We start from the raw sequence: 26295 nt of genomic DNA, 5'->3' as shown, positions 1-26295 counted from the left end.
AATTGTTTTGGATTGACGTGGTATAGGACTTAGCTTTGGCCACTTGTTGACTTGTGAACTGGTGTGATTATCATGACAGGTATGGTCGCCCGCGTGAAATAGTCAGTTATTTTCACGAGACACTTGCAGACTAGAGACTGTTTGTAAATATGTAGTTGCTACAAGGTATAGGTCTGGAAATAATGATTTACGCCTTCACGTGCCAACAAATTGGGATAAATGGTTCAAAATTAGAATCACAGCATAAGGGTGGAAAAATCCCAGATGGTGGGGCCTAATTTTCCATGAGTTTGACAACGCTTGACAACCATAAGTACACGAACACCTATGACAGAGTAACACCGATGAGAGGATACGTAGGCCTACACCATTGGTGGCAATACTTTTGGGGCCTGTCACATTTCAGACAAGTCACATGATGCAGACTATTGGAAAGCCGCACCTCTACACAGACTTTGACACTTCATTGGCTAATCGTACAAACCAGTGTTGAAGATATGCTCGGATAAAAACCTATATAATTGGCAAAGTACGATAACAAAATAGTACTGTGATAAATTTACATGTTTTCAGTAGTGGTAGGAAAATTTCGAATATTCAAAACAGCGATAGGCTGGAATATGACTCTGTATTCAACAGACAATTTTAGCTGCAGGTTTATCACAAAAAGAATTGTTACAAACATAATGCGATTTATGGGCTAAAGGGCTGCCGAAAGCTGCTATAGGCTATAACTTTGAAGTTAAAGCTGAACATCAGTTTTATTACAAATATTAAATGTTTGAGATGAGATTTAAGATACAACAATATGACTCTGGATAATGGTTTAGCTGGGGAAAGTTCTGGAAATTTCTGCAATGACTATAAAACATTTTTTTACTAAACTCTCATTTAACACAATGTTAATGATGGGTTCAACTACTACTAGCGCCGTTAGTTCGCAGGCCGCCGCGAGCCTCACTGAGCGGACAAGACATGCCAAGGGATGTGGCCAGACCTGTCTATATACATTCGAGCAAATAACGCCAGTTCATTGGCTGCTGACTTGTGAGTCGTCTCAACTGGTTCTTCTGTGATTCGATCCTGACTGTGATCCTGACATCATACGAAACTTCCGGGTCTCTAGTTATGTATCTGTACCTCTGAGGTAAATTACACCATGTAACGATTTTAAAATTTTACAGGTGAAAACGTTTTTGAGACATGTCCACATTGTGTTTCCTACCCACGAAGGAAACTGGACATGCTTATTTTAGCCAATGAAATTGACTGATCATAGTGCTTTACACTACTGTACATATTGAATAATTAACATAACGGACATGGTGCTAACTTTATATCATTCATTTCATATCTACATAGCTAATTTCTTGCAGATGTGTTGGTATTATGTTTGTTTAGCTCTATTCACCACATGATAGCTAATTATTTTGAAGCTTTGAAACAATTTTTTTTATATAGCCTTCATACAGCCAATATTTGTTTTGCTATACAATTGCTAAGCAATTAAATTCAACTCCAGAACAGTGACCTCCATGGTTTGGATTTTCAATAAACAAAATAAAGTTGTTGTCGAAGATAAAAAAACAAGAAATAGAAAGTTTGTGTTTCTGATATTTTAATTTGTTTTAATAAATCAAACCATACATATAATTTTCAGTGCTAAAATTTGTCTGTACATCATAATCACGAGTCTATGAGCTAAAGACCCCGGCAAAAGACCTAGGAAGGAGAAAAGGGTAGCGGGAACAGCAACAGGTTCTAGCGATGCTAAAAAGCTCGCTCGTTTTGGAGTAAAAAAGAGAGTGGGGATGGAAAGCCATAGGGGAGAAGACCGCCCAGACGACAAGGCTACTTGACACGAGCCTACCCCCCTCCCTCTTTGTCACTGTGCTAAGGGCGACACGGACGGTTAAGAGTTATGATGACAGCCTCCCTTTGGAAACCTGCTCCCCCTTGCTGACCCGCCCCTAGGGGAACCCCCACCCCCCTCCCTCCACACACGAGCGAGGTACCTAATTTGGACGGCCAGTCGTCGCCCACCGCAAATGACCGCCGGCGAATTATAGAATATTAATCATGCTGGCCGACGTTTCCCCTGATTCTCTGGGCACGTGAGAGACCTCACCTGGTTTGCAGTCCGCCTATTCCTCTCTGTCGGTCTTTTCTACTCGTCCTTTGGAGACGGTATTATCATTGAATAACCGACAACAATTCGCGTATTCATTTTTCCAATAGGCTACAATGCAATTACATATATCTTTAAGGTGAGTTCGCAATTGAGGGAACCATTTCCCAACTGTCACTTGCACAGAAACATTTGAGCTGGCTAAAATTCAAATGCATATACCTTTGAGCTGCTGTTGCTATTGGCTCAATGTTTGTCTGGAAGACTCTGGACCAATGAGGAACACTCAACCCAAAGAAGTATCGAACCACAGACGAACCAGTTCAGACGACTCACAAGTCAGCAGCCAGTGAACTGGCGTTTTATTTGCCCGAGTGTACAGAGGACTGTTCAGTCTATCCTGAAGGCCATCGAACCCGAGGATTTATTCCAGTCGCTAAGAATAAGTAAGGACAAGAAGCCTGGTCTGGCGTGATGTAGCAAATTGGTGGCGGCCATTCTGAAAGCGAGGGAACGTGCTAATGTCCAATCAGAGCGCCAGTTCGCTGAAATCAAAGAGACTGGCCATCCCCGTCGCTTCTGTCCTTTCTTATTCTGTGTAATTATAGTCTGTGACGTAGGGATGTCAGTGGGGGAAAAAAAATTGAAGCTAATTTTGCGTTGAAAAATTTTCTGGAAAAATATTTGCCATATGTATATTTTTTCGAAAATAAAATTAATTGGGTAGTTAACAACACAGCTTTACATGCTTTAGAGGCGCGGTATTAGAGTGATATGTACAATCGTCTCCCGCCAAGGCGATAAGTGTTTGATTCCTGGGGTGGAAAACGAGGCGGACGCGGCCGCGACCTGTGGGATTTTCTCGGGGTTCTCTTGTTTATTCCCGCACATTCATTCCATCACTACTCCATACCCCACCTCACCTTACCTCACGCATTCCTCGGGCTGGTCGGAATGTGTCCCTCGGGTAGAACAGCCACTGATTCCTGTGTCAGCCTCATTCCATCCATGTATACCCTGTCTCAGTCGTGAAACCACGTGTCATATACGTAATTTAAGGTAGGTTGATATACGGTATACATTAATTTATTTACTGCAGATTAGTAGGTACTGTTTAAAAAACAATTTTTTTATACTTATCGGATGATAGCTTAGGGCCCACACAAAAGAATGTGTTATTTACTTATTTGGTTCTGTTTTTATGAAAAAGTTGGTAAAATTTAATTGATATTTTTGTGAAAAATTGACTGGTTAGAAAATTTGCAAAAGTTTTTCTTTAAATTACCGGTTTTGCGTTTCAAAAATAATAATTTACTGGAAAAGTAACATCTTTACTGTCACGCAAATTGACTCAAATTATATGTTTCACAAATAAAGTACCAATTGGTCTAGTAAACTTCAACCAACTGATATGCTGTCCAAGGGCGTACGCACGGTGAGGGGATGGAAGGTATTCCCCTTCTCGAAATCCTAAAAAAAAAGTACGAAAATCCAGCATCCCCACCACAAACGAAAGAAAAATAAATTAGAAGCAAACAGCTAGAAAAAAAGGTACACTCAAATTATATTCTCTGAAATGATAGTTTGCGTACTCTTGTATCTGTCAAAATGTTTTAATGCGACTTCACGAGATTGTCGTTGTACGCTGACAAACAAACATCAATCCTGCTTTGCACGTGGCAGTTTGGGAAATAGGTACAACTGGCACCATTCCTGAGAACCGTCAAATTTGAGTGATGCACAGTGTAACACTCAACGACACAGTTGAAGAAACTCGTTGAAGAAACTCGTTGAAGAAACCAGGCGAGGCCGGAATTGCTTCGCGTGGTTTTTGGAAAACTGCGTAAAACTGAAATCAGGATGACTGTACTGGGAAAACCGAGTCCTCTGTAAGTGCAGGTCTAGCAACTGTTTTAACTCATTCCAATCTGTGCACGGTATTGGTTAAAAAAAAAAGTATGGCTGTAAGCCATGTAACACATCTCGCCGTTAACTGTAGGACTTTTAGGTCCGAAAATGATAGCTCAAATTAATTAAATACAGTTGTATTTATTAAATAATATAGATGAACACTATTCTCCAAATTACAAAAATCTGGACGGCTGTCCGCATAAATGATCACAGTTTGATATGTTCACTATTAATCTCCCCACTGGGGTTTGTCTCTACTGTTCGTCTCCTAACCACTTATCTCGGTCCCAGCACTTTTCTTGCCCAGATGCTAGCGCTCGCTGAGGGTTTGGGTTTGGAAGGAGGGGAGGCGGTATTACTCCAAAGATTCGCAGGTGCCACCACCAGCTTCACTCTCACGCCGCAGGTCTATTCCGTCTTACACACCAGCTGGCGTTACCTATGGAAAGGTCTCGTAGCCCTTCGAAGTGTCGCGTCAAGGTCGAAGCTGCGAGAACAATCACGTCCTAGTTAAGACACTTCACGCGACGGTAGTCTCAGAGCCCTCCAGAGAGACATGAGTAGACCATCAAGTCTTTGCTATCCCAGTGCTTTTAGCCGCAAGGACCTACCGTCCTGGGGCCCCCACTGGGGTGGATACGGAGTACGCCGTATGCGCGACTCAGGAAAGTCGTTAGAGAGTTGGCTATGACGAGAGGCGGAGGCTCCTTATCCCAGCAGCATCACCACCTCGTCATCCTAGCTCACTCAGCTGAGACCAGACAGTTGACTGTGTACTTGTCCCTTAGGCCTTATCAGTACTACTGGCGCCTACTCCGATCCACCACTTCCCACTGGGACTCCTCAGTCACTCAGGGTGGAGGTCTATCCAGCCTCTCCTAGCTGTCCAGGCCAGTAGCTGGGGCTGTGTCGCCGCTCACTGCGGCAGCTCTTCACAAGACCAGGGAGAAGCTAGCTCCAGGTGATAGGAGCACGAGACCTACACAAGCTGATCCTGGGCCGACAGAGGAAACTTCAGTGGGGATGTCCATTCCCACAAGAATCATCCCGCACTAATAGCAACTTAGGTGATGTCTAGGCTAACCATTAGTACCGTTCCCATAAGATATTATGAAAGAATACAGATGGAGCATTTGCTGTTAGACATGAAGCCATTTATTCTTCTGATTTTCACACATAAATATGGTGTATGTTTAATTATATATGTATCTGCTATTCAAGCCTACTGTTCGGAAGAAAATTATACTAAAATATTACTGGCTAAAAAAATTATGTATATTAAATGTTCAAAACGAATCTTCATTATACAAATCAAATAATATGAGTGCATATTTTTTTCTACAATTTAACCTCCAATGCAGGTACAGCTAGTACATTTGTAATGAAAAGACCGTGATATTGGTATGTGTAGCACACTTCCTCTTCAATAACTGGACCTTATGCTCCAACTTATATTTTCGTAATTTCTGTGTGCCATTCACGCACAGGAGGACCTCGAAGTTACCTCCAGAGAGACAACAAGGCGACCCGGACTGCGCGAGGCAGAAAGAGGCCCACTAACGGGTAGTCCGTGTAGTGGTAGAGGTAAGGTGAAGTGTGTCGTGCCCGCTCAAGAAGTAGAGGTTTTCCCTAGGAATCTCGCAGGCTAGTTGGCCCCGTCTCCAGTCGCCTCGTAATTTGATACACAGACCGCTGTTCCTTCACCTCCATATTCTGTAAAAACAAACCTGCACATCCCTTACATTGATTAACGATCCATTAAGCTCTCTTGTCAAACGTCTCGGCCGGCGGGTGGAAATTCGCGCAAAAAACCTTTAGGTGACCTTCAGCTACAACTAGGGACTTGAAATTCGCGGTTTCAGTGACATCCAAGGTAGACTCCACGTCCTTTGCAAACTTGGGCAAACGTCACCTCAACATTGGCTGCTGACTTGTGAGGCGTCTCCACTTAGTAGCTTGTGATTCGATGCTTCTTAGAGTGAGGGGTGCTGTTTGACCTAAAAGTCAGCCACATTAACAGTGAACCAATAAGAAGCAGTAAAAATATACGATATATTAATTTGAATTTTAGCATATCATGAAATGAATCCGCGAATTTTTCCGGTCCCAAGCTATAGCTAGAATCCCTCTTCTAAAGAATTACCGGTCTGTATCAAATGTATCACCAGTCTGTATCAAATTAACAGGTAACATTTGCCCGAGTGTACAGAGAGTCTGTTCTAGAGGTTCGTGAAAACGCGAATTTTTCAGGTCCCTAGTGATAAGGTGCCCGACGTTTCGGCATTTCTTGGTTGCAGCCATCTTCAAAAGGCTATGAACAACTCATCAAAATATTTACGAACGTAGCCTTAATCACGAAGTCACAAAGCACGAAAACATTTTTTTTTTGTACTTTAGCATACTTTGGAGTGTATGTCCTCAGCGCCGGGATGGTTTTTGACTGACGGAGAGCATCCGAGCTGCCAGTTGGCCTGCAGAGCTGCAGTGTGTGGTCGAGAAACTACTACCCCCCTAAAAAAAAAAAAAAAAACCTTCAGGTGTTCGACCGGTTCCGGAGACCCGCCGACACTGACCTACGAAGACGTTATGTCCGCACGTTACGCACTGGCCCCTTTTGTTGTGAAAATTTTCGCCAGCCCTTTAGGGAAGGGGGGTTATTTGGGGGGAAAAAAGAGGGAGGGAGGAAGGGACACTTTGAAGGACCCGCTCGTCCTGCCGGAATCGCGAAAGAAGGGTTTGGGGAAGAGGGGGGGAACTATGTTGGCTATTCCCATGGGAACCTGTTTCCCACATACCCCTTTCCAACCCCGCCTCGAGGGGCCTTCAAGACACTCACCCCCTACGGGACTCCTTCTGAACGACAGGCCCGCCTGGCCACTGTAATGAATATCCTGATTGTAGTCCGCCTTCCCGATTGTTGGACATCGTGTTTCTGTTTGTGTTTTTAAGGGTTTATCGTCGTGAATGGGTTTTTTTTTGTGAGGAAAAGGTGGGGGGGAAAGCGGACAGCAGGAAGAGATCTCATCTCATCCCCTTTCCCCTTACCGGCCTGGACCACGAGATGCGCATCGGTCCAGTGGGGAAGCGAAGAACAACTAGCGGACGTGGTCAGCTTGTAGGAAGTTCTTCTTGCTGCAGTCGCCGACCACACGATAAACAGATACCGGAGAATCTCGCAGATTCATTCCACGATATGCGATAGTTCAAATAATTATACCTTTGTGCTGCTCCTGCTAAACTAAAGGACTCTTGGCCAATTAAAGACACTCAACCAAAAAAAAAAAGTATCGAATAATCACAAGTTACCCAGTTGAGAAACCTCGCAAACACTGCAGCCAGCAAACAGATGACGTTTTACCCAAGTAGAAAAAATGATTCTGTAGTATATCTTGGTGGTCATTGGACACGCGAATTTCCCAGGCTCTAACAATAAATAAGATTAATTTTTGCTACGCTATCGCCTGATAAATTTAGGACCACAAATATTCGCATTATTATTAAAATTCGCTGCCGGAGCAGCTACATCGATAATTGAATCATTTGATTAGCAGACCGAAAATTTAAACTGTTATATCACGAAACGGCTCCGACAAAAGCGGAAAAAACTTGAAAAAAAAAAAAACAACTAAACCCCGGCTTTGGACCTGATTTCCGACCCATCTTATTAAAATTCGTTAACCAGCTAATACTATAAACCGATGGCAGCACCGTGGTTACACATCCCCGTTCCGTACGTCTTCCGCCGTTACGTTCACGAAACAACTCCTAGCAAATTCCGAATACAGCGAGCCAAATTGCTACACGCAGAGACACCTGTATTTCTCAAATACATTTCGTGTCAAGGTATTTCACAAAATACTGTAGCTTTTCTCCTGTGGTTATTGGCTGAGGTCGGTGAGAGGTGTCGTCCCGCTCTTGACGGGGCCAATGAGAATGTGGTCACCGTACTGCTGCACCCTCACAATTTGCCATGACTCTTAGAAAAAGCTACAGTGTTTTGTGAAATACCTTGACATGAAATGAAATCGCGAAATACATGCGTCCCTAGTTACACGTAAGAAAACCGTAATGGCGTGTGCAACCCATCCATAAAGTCGCTAAGATGTTGTAACGAGACATGTAAGACTGTAGACAGAACAGCGAGAGACAGGGTGGCACAGGGACGGATTGTCGGCGCTAGTTCTGAGAACTACAGCAGATAAAAAATGGCCGTCTCCGTGGGCGGGGCGAAACTTGGCGTGGTCGACGGGAGGAGGAGGGGGGGGGGGGGCGTTCTGGGTCGTTATCAGCTCGGGCTCGGAGTCCGAGCCAGGGTCGGAGGGTCGTCTCTCCGCGAGGGAGCGCCCGCCGCGACAGCCAGGACGGACTCCCGCGCCGGCACCAGTGCGGACCGCAAGGCCCGAGCTCCCGACCCCAGCGCGGCTTCAACTGTCTGCCCCGACCAGCTCTTCCTCAGCACCATCCTCCTTGTCCTGCGTCCCGCGCCTAACCCCCGCTCGAATGTGCCCAGGGGTTTCCCTGGGCCTTCACTAGTCACAGTCAAGAGTTTAAGATAGGGGAACTAGTCATGGCTAGGGACTGGAAAAAAATTCTCGGTTTCAATGACCTACAGGATAGACTACACAATCCTCTGTACACTCGGGAAAATAAAACGCCAGTTCATTGGCTGCTGACTTGTGAGTCGTCTCAACTGGTTTGCCTGGTATTCGATACGTTTTTGGTTGAGGGTTTCTCATTGGCCCAGAGTTATCCAGATGACCAGTGAGTGAGCCAATAGTAAGAGCAGATTAAAAGTATATGTAGTTGAAGTTTAGCCTATCGCCGAATGAATCCTCGAATTTTTCCGGTCTCTAGTCTTGGTATCAATATTATCGCTGCCGTGGCTGGCCAATCCCCGAAGGAAGCAGACGATGCATGCTACTCTTCAGCATGGCTACTCCCCAGCGAGATACTAGCTGATGCACGGAGCTTCGCTACGGCAGTCTGTGCGGGCACATCACTAGACACCCTTATATTTCGGAGATTCGTCCGGCCGCTGGGTAGAACTCAAAAGTCGTAGGTAGAGGCCTGTAAATTCGCGATTTCAAATCCCTAAAGGATAGACTCCATGATCCTCTATGCACTCATGCAAATTACATCTGCTGATTAGTTACTGACCCGTAACACCTGTTGACTGGAATTATCGTGATTCGCTAATTCTTCTGTTAAAGATTTTTCATTGGCCCAGAGTCCTTCAGATAAACTGTGGCCCAATCACTGAAGCAAAATAATGTCAAAAGTATTTGGACTCTATCCTATCGCGAAATGAAACCGCGAATTTTACAGGACTCTAGTCGTAGGTGTGCTGAGCACACGTTTGCTTTCTCATTGGTTGGTTTCTTCGCGAGAACATTTTTCATCGTAGAGGGGCGTGACCAAATAACTGCTGTCCAATCATGAACGCAGTGCGAGAGTGTGAAGGTTTGCATTCTAACTTGCGACTAAATGTATGCGCGAAGATTTTTAGTATTAAGAACAACGTGTCAACAATAACTTTGGTTAGCAAAACGGAGATCAGAAAAATGGGTCTTGCTAAAAGGAAAACGTTTTGACGCCATTCCCGACACTGAAAGGGCCACTACGGATCAGCTGAAGGCCTTCCAACAATGCTTCCAGTCATGGAGTCAATACTGGGATGAGCCAAGGAGAGTATTTTGAAGGAGATTAGTTGAAATTAGATGTAAGCTTATTACTTTTTTGCATAATCAAATTTTACATCGTAATTTTGTATCACTTCTAGTACACCGTGGGATAGTTTAAACAGTCCGGATTGTATTTTGGTATATCTCAAAAGGAAAACCGCAAAATTTTCCTGTCTCTACTGATTATTAGGAACCAGAAACAGAAATTCATCTTGCCATCATATTAACATGGTAGACTATTAGTATAGTTGTTTAAATGCAAATATGAAGACCCTTAAAATTTTTTGAAAGCAAATGGCGTCCGTGGTTTATAATTTATCCTGTTTAAATTAGCTCTATTTTTTTTATATGTTGATTTTCAGAATTTTATTCAGTCTATATTTTTTTGATCGAATGTCGGCCGCTGCGTGCTCACGAGGAGAGGAATGTACAATGAGCAACGAGAGATTGATCTGCAGGGACACGGGAATTTCACGCATTCATTTAGTCGCAAGTTAAAAGGCAAACCTTTACACTCTCGCTCTGTGTTCATGATTGGATCGCAGTTAATTGAACACGCCCCTCTACAACCGTGAGCCAACGATACCCGCAACTAGGAGAGAAGTAAGCGAATCAGGTAGTGCCAAATAACAAGGATAAAAATGTTCTCGCTAAGAACTCAACCAATGGGAAAGCAAACTTGAATTGTTTGAATTTCAGGGTCTATCAATGATGCGCGTCAGACACGGTAAACACGACCTCACTCTTCCGGCTCTGGAAGCCGACTGACAAGTCACAACTTGTTCAAACTTGACACTGACTATCTGGACGGATCAGGCTATCGGTATTATTAATTCAAATATATGCAGCTTCAGTAGTTTCTGCAAATAAAATTCCACTGACTTTATTTTTTATCACAACTCGTATATGGATTCCTGTGAGCCAATTGGAAAAGCTCACCCAAAAAAGAATCGGATGACAGGCAACCCAGTCAAGACATCTGTGAATGAGCAGGCCAATGGGCAACTGGCATGTTCCCAAGAATGTTGGGGTCTGTGAACAATATTCTAGAGGTCATCGAGTCCGCGACCTTTAGGATAGACTCCACGATCCTTTATGTAGGCTACTTGGGCAAACATCACCTGCTCGTTGGCTGCTGACTCGTGACACCTGTTAACTGGGGTACTTTTGATTTGTTTGGAGTTTTATATTGGCTCAGAGTCCTTCAGATAAGCTGTGGTCGAATAACTGAAGCAGCAAACGAGTTAATGTCTTTGGATTCTATTTAGTCGCGAAACGAAACCGCGAATTCTTACTGTTATGAGAATTTCCTTGTACAAGTACCTATACGTAAAGATATATATATATATATATATATATATATATATATATATAAATTACAAGACCCGCTTTTATCGTTTAATGAACTAAAAATTTTAAAAAAATTTTAATTTAAGTTTTTGTTCAACAGCCAATATATTTTCTCACATTTTCTATCAGTAATAACAATATGATTTATAATAGATTTTCTATCTCTTAATTTATAATATAGTCAATATAAAAATTTTAGAATATAAAAATTCCGAAAATTTTAGGATATAGTTATTACGAAAATGAATATATGAAATTATTACAATAGAGAACTTCAAATTAGTAATGGGGTGTTTCAGAGGCGCAAATCTGTAGGATTCACAAGTGAGGCCCACGGATATTTACAAGGCCCCCCCTAGAGACCGGAAAAATTCGCGAATTCATTTCGCGATAGGCTAAAATACAAATAGTTATACCTCAATGCAGCCTTTGTTATTGGCTCACAACTCACCTGGACGACTCTGGGCCAAAGAGAAACACCCAACTCAAGCTGTATCGAATCACATGCTGCTACGTTGGGACGTCTCACAAGACAGCAGCCAATGAGTGGGTCACATTTGACCGGGTGTACGTAGAACTATGGAGTTCATCCTACAGGTCATTGAACCCGCGAATTTTTCCGGTCCCTATCCATAAGACATAGTTTTGACATCAAACCCGTGTCACAGTCACGCTTTTGCAAGTGCAGGCAGGCCCCCCTTAGTGAAGAGCTTCTTAATTCCAGGGGGTCTGGGCCCCCTGCCCCCCCCCCCCCCCAACTGGGATGTATGCCCAGGAGGTGCTTGATATCATTTGTCTTAAATTTTCTATCAATTAATTTTAGGATATAGACATTACAAAAATGAGAGAAGAGAGGATCCCGCAATTTTAGTTACACAAAGTTGTAGTGGATTATTTGGCTGGTGGATAAAAAACTTGAACTTTATTTTTTAACTATTTGGTTCATTCAACGATTAAACCTATTAGTTATTAAACTATAAGTTTATTTGTTTATTTTATTGTTTTAGTCTCAAAATTATATTAAAATATTGAATATGAGTAATTAAAACAAATTAAAATAAACTAAATATGAGTGATTATAAAGTATTTATTTGTTACCATGAACTTAAAATTAGTCTTTAATCTTCACGTAATCTAGTCATTTCAGATAATGCGTCAAAATTACATGGAATGTTTCTTGCAATCAAGTTCTACTTGGAGACTATCCAGTGACTTCATGGGACTAAGAGCTACATAATCCTGTCCGGCAGCAAAGAGACGCGATCCCAAATAAACAACTGCATAATCTACAGTGCAACCTTGCATTTTATGCACATTCGCCAAACAGCAGCATCATAGCTGTATTTCACTGGAAACTGAATGACCATTGGTTTAATTATATGTACACCATTTGTGCCGAAATCTACACGGACTGATGGAATGTCCGTATCATACACTTGATAAGGCCGGAAGAGTGGCCAGATAATTCAAGATATAGTACCCATGTTGCTATTAACGAACCGCGGGCACATTTTCCACCATAAACCGAACTCGTAAACACTCTAAATCAAATAGAATATATTTTTGAAATTTTCAAAATTTAGGGGCATTACACCCTCATCCTCCTTACCCAGGCATATATTCCAACATAACCCGACTTTTTTTATTGCAAACATTCCAAATACAAAAAGCATTAAGTTTAAAAATTTTCAAAATTTGGTGTATTTAACCTCCCCCCCCCCCTCCCTAAGGAAACAGTTGACCCCGGGGCAAATTTCCACAATTCCCCGACCTCATGGATACAAAAGGAGCCTGTTTATTACCCATAGCTCGAAATTAGTGGTTTTTTTTTACCAACTGAACCCCTACTCCCCCCTAACAACTTAAGTCTTAAATTATCAAAATATTGTAATGTCAGAGGTGTTTTATATATATGCAAAATTTCAACACATTCGGACGTAGAAAAGTGGGTAAAAATTGAGTGGAAAGATTTTATTACATAGTCCATCCGTCCGTACAAACAGGTTAAGCTAAGAAATGCGTGATAAATATAACATACTGTCACGACTTTTTTTACATTCAAGCATAGAGAAAATTCCATTGGCCCTAGTGCACCAGCGAGAACAAAAATTATAACTGTCGAGATGGTTCGCTTCGCAACCAGAAAATTACGACTCAAATTTCCAGACGTGCCACAGTCGAAAGGAAAACGGAGGCGAGGAAGATAAACTGCGTAATGGGAAAACAAAGTTGGCTGCGGGCGATAAGGCGTTATCGCCGTCCGTTGACTTCGCAAACAGCGCTTCTCTTGCTGGCGCGAAGTCGACAAGAAGCCAGACGGGGGAACTCCCGAAACAACTGACTGGCTGTAGAGTCTCGGGAAGCCCAGTTAACGGTCGCCATTACGGTGTACGTGTACGAAATTCCCGCTACACCCGTCACACATTCCTATTTGTTGTTCGCTGCGTTCTGCCAATTCATTTCACCACTCACCACTGCAAAAAAAAAAATATCAAAATTTCCCGTTCTCAGAAAATCTAATCACTAGCTGAAAAGCACACAACTTTCCACACTACCAGGCATGATTCATTTTTCCTTCCGTGTACATTACATGTGAAATTTTTAACTATTAATATTTCATACCCGTGTACTTACCAGTGTTTAACTGTAAGTTTTTTTTCACGTTATGTATTTTAGTATTCCATATTCAATGGCAACACAAAAGGGGAAAAAAATGTTTTTTCATTGTTTTAAATTCTCAAATTACAGCATTGAAAAATTATTTTACATAGTTCACAAACAAAACCTACTTTTAATGTTGTATTAACTAAATCCTATACATATTCAAGGTTATAAAAAGTATTTAAATAAATAATTTAGTGTTTCATATTCAATGGCAACACAGAAGAGAGAAAAAATGTTTCTAATTGTATTAAATTCTCAAATTACAATAGTGAAAAATTATTTGATAAATTACGAAACAAAACTTACTTTTAATGTTGTATGAACTAAATCCTATACTTTTTCAAGGTTCAAAAAAGTTATGCTAATAGTACATGCATATCAATTATGACATATATACTTACCGTACCTTTTTTCATTTAGTAGATAATGTATAAAAAATTTTGTATTCGTTTTATATTTCAAAGGTGGTCTACAAAAATGTGTTGGTCTATCCTATGCCCTCTCTGACCAGACACCCGGGACAGGTCCCCCCTCGTCCATCCCTTTAACAAACCCCTTGACAAACACCCCCCCCCCCTCCAAACACACCAGGATTTCTTCCTGATCATCGTCTGCGTAACATGATTGGGTGAGTATTTCTAGCACACGTCTCGTGCCGGCACACGAATCACAACTAGAGACACGGCAATTTCGCGGATTCATTTTTTAGTAGCAATATAGAATGCAAACCTGCATGCTCTCGCACTGTGGGTTCATGATTGGCCAGCATTAATTTGGACACGCCCATCTACGGCCGTGAGCCAACGATTCCCAGCCCGGAGAGAAGTTAGCTTATCAAATATTGCCAACTGACAGGAAAAAAAAGGGTTCTCCGCAAAGGAAACCGGACAGTGTGAGAGCAAACGTTGGTGGACCAAACATAAAGCTTTCAATTGTTGCTGACACTAAACGAATCTCTAGAGACAGGAAAATTTCGCGGATTCATTTCGCGATTGGCTGGAAGCCAAACATGTTTACCTTATTCCTGCTTCTGCTATTGGACCACAGTTGGCTAGAAAGACTCAGAACCAACGAAAAACCTTCCTATGCAACCCAGACACCAGGTCTTAAAGTCAGTAGCCAATGAGCAGATGGCATTTTCCAGAGTACGTAGGGGATTTATCTAATCACAACAATTTTGTGCGGAAGCAAACGCGTTCTGGACGGCCCGGCCAAATACGGCATTGGCTTCCCTTGCAGACGGCCGCCAGTAACAACGAAGAAACCGTTGGCACGAGCATAATTAATGCAGTCTAAAGAGCGTTCAGAACTATATCTTTCGCGTAAAATAACTTCCCTTTCAAGTCTAACAAGTTCGCTAAGAATAAAAATAACAGAAAATAAATACTTTTTTTTTGTAACTGCACAAAATATTTTGGTGAATGTAGACCCTACCGAATATTTTGTGTTGGCAACTGACATGATTTTGTATTCTCAACCAAACTATTCATTAGTAGAGACCTGCAAAATTCGCGGTTTCGATAGCCTTCAGGATAGACTGCACATGCCCCTGTACACTCAGGCAAATAACGCAAGTTCATTGGCTGCCGACTTGTAAGTCGTCTCAGCTGGTTTGTCTGTGATTCTATCCTTCTTTGGTTCAGGGTTTATAACTGGTTGAGATTGGTACAGATGAACAGTAAGCCAATAGCAAAATTATCTAAGAGGTATATGTGTTTGAATTCTAGCCTATCACCGAAAAATCCGCGAATTTTGCATGTCTCTATTCATTAGTAACAGCGTTAACATAACTAACAAGAATAAGTAGAGACCAGAAAAATTCGTGGATTTATTTCATGATATGCTAAAATTAAATATACCTTTGTGCTGCTTCTTCGATTAGTTCACTGTTAATCTGGAGGACTTTGGGCCAATTAGACACCCTCAGTAAAATGAAATATCGAATCACAATTTACCCAGTTAAGACGCCTCACAAGTCAGCGGCCAATGAACAGGTGTCGTTTGCCCGTGTGTGCAGAGAGTCGTGGAGTCTATCTTGGAGATCACTGAACCCGGGAATTTTCTCAGTCCTTACTAATAAGCCACTGTTTGGGCACTACAAAATTATTTTCTTTTCAACACAGTTTTATTTGACAAAAATATATTGTTGCAACCTAAATATATATATTTTTAAATACCATTTCAGCCATTTTACTTACAGTGCACAAAATTTTGCTCATTCAGAGTTTGTGTAGTTAATAGATGCATAACTAAAATCCAAAATGTGGTCGATTTTCGGTAGGAGAAAAAAAGGGAAGAAGGTGTTTGTGTTATTCTTGAAGGCTATGCGTGTTATCTTCCACCTCATGCTTGTGATGGTTTCTCGGAAAAAGATTTTCCTTCCAATAAGTCTAAAACCATTGGTGAATATTTAATGGACTTCAAAGAAATTCAGAAACACCAGCTTATTCAATGGTGGCATGCGTCCTTGATTCGCAGTAAAATAACTACGACACAAATAAAATTTTTCGTCGAATCATAATAAGGGTTTACAAAATTCTGCAAACCAAATTCGTGCAAAATGTCTAGTAATCAGTTTTAGATATGACACAACGCATAGACGAGAATTCTGTATGGAGGATTAAGCAAATTACGTATCAGTAGGGGCAGGTACTTTTCGCCAATGCATCTCACCGCTCATTATACTTCAATAAGTTATGCATGCCCGTGCTAGTGATTGTTCCCTTGTGATTGGTGGCCGTCTGCGAGAGACGAGTTTGGCCGGCCATTCAGGACGCGTCTGCTTCCGCACAAGATTGCTGTGAATGGTGTGCCGACAGTGTACATGCAACTGAAAGAAACTCTACCACTCACTAGAGACCCTGAAATTTCGCGGATTCATTTAGTCGCAAGCTAGAATGCAAACCTTCACACTCTCGCACTGTGTTCATGATTGGCACGCAGTTGTTTGGACACGCCCGTCTACGACCGTGAGCCAATGATGCCCAGCTAGGAGAGAAGTAAGCGAATCAGGTAGTGCCAAATAACTAGGATAAAAATGTTCTCGCTAAGAAATCAACCAATGGGAAAGTAAACATGGGTCGAGCACACCTATAACTTTGAATTCTATCCTGAGGCCAGAAGAATCCGCGAAATTTCCGGGTCTCTACCAATCACCAAGCACAGACGATGCTGCAATGTTTTAGCGCACGGCTCGTCTCTCGAAATCGTTTCGCGGAAAGTACACAGTACTGAACTAACGGGGTTTGTGGCGTCGGGAGACTTCGATCAAGAAACTTGTTATGCCTGGCAGACCTTTATTCCAGGTAACTGCGATTCCAAGAACAGATATTGTATGGTTGAAGGTTGGTGAGAACGGACCGAGGTAGACTGCGCAGTTGCAACTTACGGTGCCAACATCTTCGGCTCCTACAAACATGGGACTGGGATGAGACTATGTAAAACTTCATTAATGTTATACATATATATATAATTTTTTTAATGTTACAATAACACATACAAGTATGTCGTTTTACAAAATAAGCAGCAGCATAAGAAGGGCCATGTAATTTCTCGCGAATAGTTACCTAGACTAGATGAGAGTTTAAACACTGTAGAATCGTCTGTGTTTCATGATTGGTAGAGTTTCTTTCAGGTACGTGTTTAAGTGTCAGAAAAATAATAACCGCCATTCAGTTTGGAAGCAAACCCGTCCTGGATGGCCTGGTCAAATACGGCAATTGTTTTCACCGTAGACCCGGAAATTTCGCGGATTGGTCTGGCCCCATAGGTGTTGTTCAACTCATGTATGCTTCCCCATTAGTTAAGTTCATAGCGAGAATATTTTTATCCTTGTTAAATGGCACTACCTGATTCGCGTACTTCTCTCCTAGCTGGACATCGTCTGCTCACGGTCGAAATAACTACGTGTCCAATCATGAACACAAAGCGATAGCTTGTGACTAAATGAAACCACGAAATTTCCCTAACAGCAACCAATGACAAGGAAGAAAAATCTGGCGTGGGCAAACTTTATTGCAGTTATAATTAGAGTTCAGATTTTTTTTTCGCGAAAATACATGACCTTAATCATAAGACGTAAAATGTTTCTTTGTGCCTTACGTGCAAAAAAAAGTGCTTTCACCGCGCCTTTAAACGGCTTTGAATACCATTCTTTATCATTCTTGTTTTCAGGTTCTTTCATACCCAACATAGGGAAAACCAATGTTTTTCCTCCGGACTAACGCATATTTTGGTGCGGCTCTCTGAAGCGTGAACTCACTCTAAGTCTGTGTTTGCTCGATGCTGAGATGGAAATTTGGCCAATTCTTTTGGTCACAAATTAAAATGCCAACATGTATACCCACCTCTAAGTTTCTTTAATGATTGTAACACAAACCTTTCTACATTTCCCACTACGATAAAGGTCATATTCCAGCGAAAAAGACTATTCATACTAATGTTGGAATAACAGTATCTGCGAGCATGTATTTTTTGAAAGGATAAGAGATTAGTTGACAGTTAGACTGTAATGTCGTTAAGATTCAGGTACACGTTTATTGTTGGCCCACGAACCACATCCATTCAAAGGGAGAGCAAACGCTTCCAGAATGGAGGTCAAATAGGGCAACTGCTTCTCTTGCAGACGGACGCCAATCACAAGGATGTAACCGCTAGCGTGGGCATAGCTTAATGAAGTCTAATGAGTGTTAAGATTTTTTTCGCGAAAAATACATGCTCATAAAAATAGCGCAACAGATGCGACGGCAAAATATCGCGTTGTTGTAAACACGAAGGTTTTAACAGCTTGACACAACAAATTATTTTTGTATTGATACATTTAAAAAAAAATTCCGTCGCTCTTCTGTCGTGTCCACAATATATTTGCACTGCCGAGACAAATACCGAAGAGACCCGGAAATTAGACAGATTCATCTGATCTAAGGGTAGAATTAAAAGTAATAAGTGTATTCAACCCAAGTTTACTTTCCCATGAGTTGATTTCTTAGCAAGAATTTTTTTTTAAAATTCTTCTTAGTTGGCACCACCTGATTCGCTTACTTCTCTCCTAGCTGGCCATCATTGGCTCACGGTCGTAGAGGGGCGTGTCCAAATAACTGCGGTCCAATGACGAACACAGCGCGATAGCGTGAAGGTTGGCATTCTAGCTTGCGACTTATTCATAGAGACTGGAAAAATTCGCGGTTTCATTGACCTCTAGGATGGATTCCAAAATCCTCTACGTACTCTGGAAAATGCCACCTGCTCATTGGCTACTGACTTGTAAGACCTGGTGTCTGGGTTGCATGGGAAGGTTTTTCGTTGCTTCTGAGTCTTTCTAGCCAACTGTGGTCCAATAGCAGAAGCAGGAATAAACATGTTTGGCTTCCAGCCAAACGCAAAATGATACTGCGAATTTTTCCGGTCCATACTTATTCACGTACTTGGAACAACGTGTTATCATAAAGCTTGGTTTGCGAAACGGAGACCAGGAAAGTTGGCCAATGGCCAGTGGCTTCCTCCTCCGTCACGACCACGCGCCGTGCCACACCTCGCTTCTCGTCCGGACAAAGGCTTCCTGTCTGTCCACATACAGAGAAGTTTCCGTCATGGATACATGCGCATCGCTAGCAAATGGGAAATATTTTGAAAGAGATAAATTCTAATTTGATCTAAGCGCGTATTAATTTGTTCGTAATAAATTCACTAAAATCAAGCTTCTAGAATAAATATGACAAGGGATAGAAAATATCATTTAAATTATTTTAAATTTATTTATGAAAATAAGATAACTGCTTAATTAAAATCAAGCTTTTACAATAAATGACACAAGGGCTAGAAAATAGCATTAATTTTTTTTAATTTACTTATGAAATAAGATATGTACCTGCTTCACTACAATCAAGCTCCTACAATAAATGGCACAAGCGCTAGAAAATATCAATTAAATTTTTTTAATTTACTTATGAAAATAAGATACCTGCTTCATTAAAATCAAGCTTATACAATAAATGGTACAAGGGCTAGAAAATATCATTTGAAAATGTTTAATTTACTTATGAAAATAAGATACCTGCTTCACTAAAATCAAGCTCCTACTATAAATGGCATAAGCGCTAGAAAAAATCATTTAAATTTTTTTTAATTTACTTATGAAAATAAGATACCTATTTCATTAAAATCAAGCTTTTTTTTAAGTGTATTATTTTTAGAATAGTGAAAATGGCTAAAAATGCGTGTATTCAGAATAATAGATACATATTTAGAAATGAACCACTGAATCGTAATGAAATTAAACCACGAATTTTTGATTTTTTTTTTTTTACTCACGCCTGGTATTTTATTCGCGTCACGTCTCCGTGGTTCCCAGCAGGCGAAGAACAAAAGACCGCCGAAGTTGGGTCGCGAGTGGGGAATTCCCCGGAGTGATATGTGACCTCTGACCGCGCGCGCACGCGAGCACGTGGAGAACTGCACGTCAGCGGCAAGGACAGACGGTCGCAAGGAGGAGGTGTGTGCTGTGTGTGTGTGAGCCGGAATGGCGGTGGCGGCGGCGGGTGTCGCGGTTCAAGCGTTCCGCGAAATCTTGGCGTCGCGCGTCCGGCGCTGCCCAGACCGCAGTCCTGCGAAGAAACCCCGCGTGGCCGATCGTCCTTTGTCGTCGCGGGATGACGCCGCGTCCCTACCGAGAACCCGCCGCGGACTTCCCTCCCGGCCAATCAGCGCAGACCCCGTCGCTCCGCGGCACCGCCCACGTTCTGCGCTACAAGCAGACCGGGCAAATTCGCGGATTCATTCGGTGATATGCTACAATCCAAATAATTATACCTTAACGCTGCTTCTACCACGGGTTCATTGTTAATCTGGAGTAATGAGGGCCAATAAGAGACACTCGCTCAAAGAAGTGTCGAATCACAGACACTCGGTCGAGACGACTCACAAGTCAGCAGCCAATGAACAGGTGGCATTTGCCCGAGTGTGTAGAGTGTAGTAGAGTCTATCCTGGAGGTCATTGAACCCGCGAATTTTGCAGGTCTCTAGTGATAGGTAGGGGCATGAAAATTTCGCGAAATGATTTCGAGACTAGATGAAAGTTAAAACACTATAGCATTTTCTGTGTTTCGTGATTGAGTGAGTTTCTCCCATGTACATATAGAGTGTCACAACACCAATCACAGTGATTCAATGCGGAAGCGTCCTGGGTGGCTCGGCCAAATAAGGCAACGACTTCTCTCGCAGACGGCTGCCAATCACAAGGAAGAAACCACAGTCTAATAAGTGTTCAGATCTTTTCGCGAAAATTGCCTGCCCCTAGTGATAGGCTAAACTTCAACTACGCATACCTTTAAGCTGCTCTTGCTTTTGGCACTTTGTTCATCTGGACGACTCTGGGCCAATGAGAAACCCATAAACAAAAGAAGGATCGAATCACAGACAAACCAGCTGAGACGACTTACAAGTCGGCAGCCAATGAACTTGCGTTATTTGCCCGAGTGTACAGGGGTATGTGCAGTCTATCCTGAATACCATCGAAACCGCGAATTTTACAAGTCTCTACTCATTAGGCTATAATAAGATATGCCCGCTCTAGCGATCGTACTCTTGTGATTGACAGCTGTCTGCAGCCATATTTGGCCGGGCCAGTCAGGACATGGCTTCCGCACTGGATGGCTGTGATTCGTGTACCGACTGAAAGAAACTCAACCTATCACGAAACCCAGACGATGTTACAGTGTTCAAACATACAGCTGGTCTCGAAACTTTTCGCGAAAAATTCATGACTCTAATGATGGTTAGAGACACCCGTATTTCGTGAAAACGTTACGCGACATAATTTCTCAAAACACTGCAGCTTTCTCTTACAGTTGTGATGAATTAATGACGTTCAGTACTACCTAAAACGCTAACGTATTGGATAAGTCTTGCGAGAAAAGGACTATTACCAACCGTAGATTATAACAAAAAATTTTTTGCGATACATGAGCACAGCTTTTTGAAGTCAAGTCTATCAAACAGTGAAAATTTCCCCTCAAAATACAGGTGTCTGTAATGATAGTATTACTCCCGTATATATTTAAATGATATTTTTTCTTATCTCAATAAGTCTAAAAAATAAGTGCGATAAAAAACTACTTGAAATTTTTATTTTAGTCTAGAGGTTTACTAGAAAATATTTTGGCACCTAGTTTATAAGATTTTCTTATAAAAAAAATATTATAATCGATTTTGTATCTCAAATCGAAATCTAAAATTCGATTATCAAAAGAGTTCCTCGAATCCGAATTTAAATTTCAAGAGTCAGGAATGAAATAATATATCACCACAAACACATCAATCTAAACTTAAAATAAACAATGATGTGATTTTTTTCTTTTTAAAATAAAAGAAAGAATTTACGTTTCTCAAAAATGTTCGATGGAGTGGCAAAAAAAAAAAAATATTCTCAGAGAGTTTGTAGCTTTTAAGGCCATCAGTAGATTTTAGATTATACAATTTATTCCAGAAATTACTTACTAATTACAATAAATCGGAATAATAACTACTGTTACACTATTAAATTACAAATTAAACTATCCTAATTTTTGAAAATATTAGTTGAAAAAAAATACTAAAATTATAGTTCCAGAAAATCTTTGCTACAGCTTAAGTTATTATAATTATTTTTTAAGTTTTGGAAATAATGGAATCTGTTAATTTTTATACATATTTAAACAAACATATGTATCTCTAGCGAGATAGAGCATAAAATGTTACCTAAACGAATAGCATTTGGCAATAATTTTTGAAATATTAGTTGAAAAAAAAACACTAAAATTATAGTTCCAGAAAATCTTTGCTACAGCTTAAGTTATTATAATTATTTTTTAAGTTTTGGAAATAATGGAATCTGTTAATTTTTATACATATTTAAACAAACATATGTATCTCTAGCGAGAAAGAGCATAAAATGTTACCTAAACGAATAGCATTTGGCAATAAAATTTTCTATTTCATTAATTTATTTTTTATGAATTTTTTCGAATACGCGTCGTAAGGATTTTTTTTAAAATATATATTGTTATTAGATGCAATTTATATAATATATACATTTTTAAAAGGTTTTAATATTTTTGTGGGACCTGGTATTCGAGGATTTGATCGGCCTATCCCTGATTTAAAAAAATACACTAAAAAATATAAATACTGTAGAAGGAATCCGCGAGTACTTACAGGTCATGTAGCTTGTACGCAGGAGAGCGAAGCAATCAGTTCCACCGCGCTGGAAGACTCTGGGCGACACTAGGCGACACTGGGCGACACTGGGCGACACTGGGCGACACTGGGCGACACTAGGCGACACTAGGCCGAGGCTTCTACAAACAGAGTAAAGGCTGCAGTATTCGCGAGGCGCAGGCCAGAGACTGAGTCAGACGCCGGACACAGCCAGCCTCGCGAGGGGAAAAAAACAAAAAAAAAAAAAACAAGCGAAACGAAACCACATCCCGAAAATTTCCCCGCGACCGGAAACCGACGCAAATTCCTCGAAGCAGCCAGCCTCCACTCCCAGTTCTCCTTTTGTTTTCCCCTGCGCCCGTATTCGCTTCATCCCACACCCCCTTCCTTTTCCCCTCCCTCAACGCTGGCGGTGGCTTTCGCGAAACTCGTTCAGATTGTTTTTATTTTGCACGCCCGGCCTTGAACGCGGGCTCGTTTCCCCTACCTACCCCCTCCACCGGGATGTATCCCTCTCCCCCTTTGCCGGACTCCTGTTGCATAACCGCCGGGACTCGTACAGATATACGTCGCCAAAACCCGACCCGACCTACCGCAACGGTCTGCCCGGTTGAGGCCGGCCAAGGTCGAGTGAGTCACTTCCCCCTCCCCTCCTTCGCCAACCGCGACCTACGTCACGCCAGGCTCGAGTGCCTGTGCGAAAATAGCAGCCCGAGCGGCCTTGAGCGAGCGCGGCGAGTATTCGCGAACTCGACGACCTTGGGCGGCCTTGAAGCGCTCCGCGCGGGGTAGGGGAGGGGATGGCGATAAAGTACGGGAGAGGGGTGGGGGGTGAGCCGCTCCACAGAATCTGCACACGTAGTACACACACGCCCGGAGAGAGGGGGGAAGATAAAAAACCATGAATGAAATTCCTCTCCGCTCTTTTTTTTTTGCACTCTCGTTGTGTCACATACGCAGAAAAAGGTTGAGGCGCAGAGCGGCGCAAGCGACACTCTGGATATATTCGCAAAGTCTCTCCCGACGTATTTCCAACACGCCAAGCAAATACGAACATTTGACCACGATTTTCTGCACGTTGAATGTGTACACATGTAACCAACTATATTACGGTTGAAGATTTAATTTAAAAATTTGATAAAAAGTGTATTTATTTATTTGCTTTAGAACACTGTATACAACGTTATTGTCGTTTACCTCTTAGCATAACCTCCTGAAATTTTTTGCGTAGTAGTAGGGTAGCTATCTGACGAAAATTTAAATAATATCTATATTGCTAATTCCTTCATTTATTGCAGTGTGAACCCATTCGAAACCCTCACTATTTAAAATATTACTTTAGAGAGAAAAAAAAACCGCAATCGCTTCTCGCTGAATCCTAGTTTTGTATACTTAAATACGACTCAGCAACGTTTAGCCTACGTGTGTCATCACACTGTTGAAACTAGTAAACATATTTCAACAGTTTGAAACTCCGCACTAAATATGACCATAAGGCCATAAAAAAATAAATGCTTACGTATTTTAATTTAATATGGAAACAATTTGAAGAGGAGACTCATTCCAACGTATTGTGATTTAGTTATATTTAGAGACAGGTAAAATTCGCGCTTTGGGTGGCCTCTAGGATAGACCCCGTGATCCTTAACACACTCGGGCAAATGCCACCTGCTCGTTGGATATTGACTCGTGACACCTGTCAACTAGGACGCTTGCGATTCGATACTTTTTTGGTTTTCCATTGGCTCAAAGTCTTTCAGATAAACTGTAAGTCAATCACAGAAGCAATATAAAGGTACAGTTGTTTGGATTCTATCGTATCGTGAAATGAATCCGCGAATTTTTCCGGTCTCTAGTTATATTATGGGAAACTAGCAATAATTTCACCATAAATTAACAAAAATGTTTTTTTAATATAAATTTTAATAAACAGAGGTCCGTAAATTTAAGTGCATGATTTTTTTAAATCCTTACTCTTGCCCCAATTTACTACCGCCTGTAAATCATGTCTTTGACTCTTCTTAAAATATGCTTTGACAGAGTAACACAATTTTTTTTCGTACCAGTTTCTCTTAATCATCACTTTTGTTTTAAGTTAAGTTTAAGTTTTTATTTGTAACCACGGCATTTTTATTTTTCTGAGGTCATACTGATAGGCATAATATATTTTTTTTTTGGCTGATAACAACTTTGGATTTTTGTATCAACTTTTATTAATTATCAAAATATTATGATTATGAGATGAGAAGTCAGTGGCGGAGATTATTGTCTATTACAAATTCAGACCCCGGGGGAGGGGGAGGGGATAAATACCTTAAAACTAGTTCATCCTGTGTATTTTTTCCGTATGAAGGCGACTGAACATCAGGAACTGTCCTGTGGTTTTAAGACACAGACGCTAGGAGATAAAGACAAAAGTGTCTCTTCACGCAAGGCGCCGAACTTGTAAAGGGCGTACTCGCTTTCCGTTTTTTATAGTGTTTTACGTCCCACGTTGATGCACGAAGGTGGAAGGCCCTCCGACTTCACATACCTACGTGTCAAAACTAGAGACCTGCAAAGTTCGCGGATTCATTTCGTGATATGCTACAATTCAAATAATTATACCTCAGTGCTGCTTCTACCACTGGTTCACTGTTAATCTGGAGTAATGAGGGCCAATTAGAGACCCTCACTCATAGAAGTGTCGAATCACAGACACTCAGTCGAGACGACTCACAAGTCAGCAGCCAATGTACAGGTGGCATTTGCCCGAGTGTGTAGAGTGTATAGAGTCTATCCTGGAGGTCATTGAACCCGCGGTCTCTAGTCATAAGTAGTTGCCTCCCCTTAAGGGGGACAGTATCCTAAATTATATTTCTTATAATATTTCGCGTTTTCGATCATGATTTTAAATAATTTCATAAGATAACCATATTTTAATACTTACAAAAAAGATTATTTTAAAAAAATGTGTACGTGGAGTCCATGCGTGACATAAGTGAAACTTCTTGTTTATTATATTATTAGGTATAGGTAGAGACCTGCAAAATTCGCGGTTTCGTTGGCCTTCAGGATAGACAGCACATTCTCCTGTACACTGGGCAAATAACGCAAATTCATTGGTTGTTGACTTGTAAGTCGTCTCAGCTGGTTTGTCTGTGATTCGATCTTTCTTTGGTAGAGGGTTTATAACTGGTTGAGATTCGTCCAGATGAACAGTAAGCCAATAGCAAAATCATCTAAGGGGTATATGTATTTGAATTCTAGCCTATCACCGAATTAATCCGCGAATTTTGCAAGTCTCTATTTATGAATTATATACTAAACATAAAGAGTTTTGAGACGAGGAATTATTGACCGTATTCCCCCCCCCCTCACTTCGCACAG

At 41.3% G+C, this 26295-nt stretch overlaps 1 protein-coding gene across 1 annotated transcript in view; it reads right to left on the bottom strand.

Moving 5' to 3' along the window:
• LOC134539670 (uncharacterized) overlaps positions 1-23092 on the bottom strand; it is a 172138-nt gene extending 149046 nt beyond the window's left edge. The window contains exon 1 of the mRNA XM_063381857.1: positions 22924-23092. The gene's annotated coding sequence lies outside the window, so the exon portion shown is untranslated. The remainder of the gene's footprint in view (positions 1-22923) is intronic.
• Between the last annotated feature and the right edge of the window lie 3203 nt (positions 23093-26295).

The sequence above is a fragment of the Bacillus rossius genome, chromosome 15 (genome assembly GCF_032445375.1).
Source record: "Bacillus rossius redtenbacheri isolate Brsri chromosome 15, Brsri_v3, whole genome shotgun sequence".
Taxonomy (NCBI): domain Eukaryota; kingdom Metazoa; phylum Arthropoda; class Insecta; order Phasmatodea; family Bacillidae; genus Bacillus; species Bacillus rossius.
Note: the sequence above shows the minus strand (reverse complement) of the source record. Positions and strands in the feature narration are given on the sequence as shown.